The following is a 4,520-nucleotide window of genomic DNA, read 5'->3' on the forward strand; positions in this document are numbered from 1 at the left end:
CCCTGCAGGGCCCCCCCGTCCGCCGCTGCCCCCGTCCGCTGCTGCTGCGGCGCTTCAGCGCTGCAGCAGCAGCGACACTGACAGAGAGAGAGCCATTGGCTCCCTCCCTGTCAGTCACTCACTCTTGTGGCCGCACTTCCTGCAGTCACAAGAGGCCGAGCTCTCCCTCTAGCGCCCGACGTCACTGGAGCGTCGGCGCGAGGGTAAGGGGAGTGCAGCCTCTTGTGACCGCAGGAAGTGCGGCCACAGGAGGGAAGAGAAGAGGAACGCGTGGACCTAGGTGAGTAACAGTGTTTGTTTTTTTCAATGTTATATGGGAGGGGGAGCTATATACTATGGGGAAGCACAGGGGGCTATATACTATTGGGGAGCACAGGGGAGCTATATACTATGGGGGAGCACAGGGGAGCTATATACTTTGGGGGAGCACAGGGGGCTATATACTATGGGGGAGCACAGGGGAGCTATATACTATGGGGGAGCACAGGGGAGCTATATACTATGGGGAGCACAGGGGGCTATATACTACTGGGGAGCACAGGGGGCTATATACTATGGGGGAGCACAGGGGGCTATATACTATGGGGGAGCACAGGGGGTTATATACTATTGGGGAGCACAGGTTAGCTATATACTATTGGGGAGCACAGGGGCTATATACTATTGGGGAGCACAGGGGAGCTATATACTATTGGGGAGCACAGGGGTCTATATACTATGGGGGAGAGCACAGGGGGCTATATATTATGGAGAGCACAGGGGGGCTATATACTATTGAGGGGGAGCACAGGGGGGCTATATACTATTGGGGGAGAGCACAGGGGGGCTATATACTATTGTGGGAGAGCACAGGGGGGCTATATACTATTGGGGGAGAGCACAGGGGGCTATATACTATTGTGGGAGAGCACAGGGGGGCTATATACTATTGTGGGAGAGCACAGGGGGGCTATATACTATTGTGGGAGAGCATAGGGGGGCTATATACTATTGGGGGAGAGCACAGGGGGGCTATATACTATTGTGGGTGAGCACAGGGGGCTATATACTACTGGGGAGAGTGCACAGGGGGGCTATATACTAATGGGGGAGCGCACAGGAGGGCTGTATATAACTGGAGGAGCACATGAGGGTCTATATACTACAGGGACACCTTAAAACTATGGAGGCACAGAGGGGTGTAACTATGTAGGGGTACAGAGGGGTGTAACTACTGTATAGGGGTACAAGGGACCTAACTACTGTATGTGTTGGAGCCTAAAATATTTGTCTGGCAGATTCTGGAGAGAAGATTCACAGCCAGGAGAAGACTTCAAGGTGGCCCAGGCTGGATGGAGAGAGAAAGAAAAGGTGACAGACTCTGATCGGAGAAGACGCCTCCGGTGAGTCACTGGATGTAACTGCACTCTGTTATAGGGTTGTACTGATAGGGGTCATGGTGTGGCGGTATTATGTAATGGTATCATTGGTGATATCTTTCTGTTTTGTTTAGTGCAGTTTTTATGTAATATGTAATCACTGAATGGTGGAAATAGTGTTATAAGGTAACTACTGTATGTATTGGGGCTCCTGATACAGTGTGGGGGCAAATTCAGTACATTATACAATGTGCAGAAAGGTAAGGGGGGGGCCCACTCTTGAGGGCTGTGCACTGGGCCCACCAATGTATTAAAACGGCCCTGTGTGTGGGGTCTGTATACAGGGGAGAGGACTGGTGTCTGTATACAGACGCCACACCCCAGTCCTCTCCCCCTGTATACAGACCCCGCATACACCCCAGTCCTCTCCCCCTGTATACAGACCCCCCCCCACACACACCAGTCCTCTCCCCTGTATACAGACCCCACACACACCAGTCCTCACCCCTGTATACAGACCCCCCACACACACCAGTCCTCTCCCCTGTATACAGACCCCATACACCAGTCCTCTCCCCTGTATACAGACCCCATACACCAGTCCTCTCCCCCTGTATACAGACCACACACCAGTCCTCTCCCCCTGTATACAGACCCCACACACCAGTCCTCTCCCCCTGTATACAGACCCCACACACCAGTCCTCTCCCTCTGTATACAGACCCCACACCCCAGTCCTCTCCCCTGTATACAGACCCCACACACCAGTCCTCTCCCCCTGTATACATACCCCCCCACACACCAGTCCTCTCCCCCTGTATACAGCCCCCCCCACACACCAGTCCTCTCCCCCTGTATACAGACCCCACACACCAGTCCTCTCTCCCTGTATACAGACCCCACACACACCAGTCCTCTCCCCCTGTATACAGACCCCACACACCAGTCCTCTCTCCCTGTATACAGACCCCACACACACCAGTCCTCCCCCCTGTATACAGACCCCACACACCAGTCCTCTCCCCCTGTATACAGACCCCACACACCAGTCCTCTCCCCCTGTATACAGACCCCACACACCAGTCCTCTCCCCCTGTATACAGACCCCACACACCAGTCCTCTCCCCCTGTATACAGACCCCACACACCAGTCCTCTCCCCTGTATACAGACCCCATACACCAGTCCTCTCCCCCTGTATACAGGGGGAGAGGACTGGTGTGTGGTCTGTATACAGGGGGAGAGGACTGGTGTGTGGTCTGTATACAGGGGTGAGGACTGGTGTGTGTGGGGTCTGTATACAGGGGAGAGGACTGGTGTGTGTGGGGGGTCTGTATACAGGGGTGAGGACTGGTGTGTGTGGGGTCTGTATACAGGGGAGAGGACTGGTGTGTGTGGGGGGGGGGGTCTGTATACAGGGGGAGAGGACTGGGGTGTATGCGGGGTCTGTATACAGGGGGAGAGGACTGGGGTGTGGCGTCTGTATACAGACACCAGTCCTCTCCCCTGTATACAGACCCCATACACCAGTCCTCTCCCCTGTATACAGACCCCATACACCAGTCCTCTCCCCCTGTATACAGACCCCACACACCAGTCCTCTCCCCCTGTATACAGACCCCACACACCAGTCCTCTCCCCCTGTATACAGACCCCACACACCAGTCCTCTCCCCTGTATACAGACCCCATACACCAGTCCTCTCCCCCTGTATACAGACCCCCCACACACCAGTCCTCTCCCCTGTATACAGACCCCACACACCGGTCCTCTCCCCTGTATACAGACCACACACCAGTCCTCTCCCCCTGTATGCAGACCCCACACACACCAGTCCTCTCCCCCTGTATACAGACCCCACACACACCAGTCCTTTCCCCTGTATACAGACCCCACACACACCAGTCCTCTCCCCCTGTATACAGACCCCACACACACCAGTCCTCTCCCCCTGTATACAGACCCCACACACACCAGTCCTCTCCCCCTGTATACAGACCCCACACACACCAGTCCTCTCCCCTGTATACAGACCCCACACACCAGTCCTCTCCCCTGTATACAGACCCCACACACACCAGTCCTCTCCCCTGTATACAGACCCCACACACCAGTCCTCTCCCCCTGTATACAGACCCCACACACCAGTCCTCTCCCCCTGTATACAGACCCCACACACACCAGTCCTCTCCCCTGTATACAGACCCCACACACCAGTCCTGGTCCTTGTACAGACAATGGTGTATTACACCAAAGGTTTCCTGGCCGTTCTGTCTGATAATCATTTGGTGTAATAATCCGTGTTATCAGCTGATTGTGGTCTTCAAACTGGTCGAGTAATCCAGATCACGATAGTGCTGCTGTCTACAATGGGCAGCTTGAACAATCTAAGGATTTTTTGGGCTGCCCCTCCCGCAGCTGCCCGCAGTTCCCCCTGTCACTGTCTGTGTGTGTGTAATAACACAGAGAACGAGCGGGGAACAAAGGGGAAGCGAGCACTGACCTAACACATCGCCGCTCGCTTTCACCTCTTAATCATGCTGTGTAATATGACCCGCTCAGAGGAGAGGATACGCTCAGAGGAGAGGATACATACTAGTGGACATGCCCTCTCAGAGGAGAGGATACACCTGGTGGAGATGCCCTCTTGGAGGAGAGGATACACCTGGTGGAGATGCCCTCTTGGAGGAGAGGATACACTCCAGACATTTCAGTACTAAACATTCTAGAATTGTATGCCCTCTCAGAGGAGAGGATACTCGATGGACTTTACATTACTAGGCTATGTTCACACATAAAACACAGCACTCGGTTTTGGTTGAAGAAAGAATGACCGAAATACTATGTGTGAACACAGCCCTAAACATGCTAGGATGTATACCCTGCAGTGAGAAACTCAGAGGAGAGGATACATTCAAAGGAGAGGATACATTCTAGTGTTTTCACTACTGAAGATGCTACAATGTATCCCCTATAGTGAGAAACTAATACATCTCTCCCCTTCATTAATAATCACGTGATGTTCATCAGGTATTTCACTAACCAAGAGCCCACAGACATCCAGGACACATCACGTGATCGCTGCCCGCGCTTGCTCACGTTGTCATCTCCAGGCGTTGCTGATAAAGTTATTGATAGGAGGCGGGCCTAAGGAGATCCTGTA

The sequence above is a fragment of the Dendropsophus ebraccatus genome, chromosome 6, assembly GCF_027789765.1.
Source record: "Dendropsophus ebraccatus isolate aDenEbr1 chromosome 6, aDenEbr1.pat, whole genome shotgun sequence".
NCBI lineage: Eukaryota > Metazoa > Chordata > Amphibia > Anura > Hylidae > Dendropsophus > Dendropsophus ebraccatus.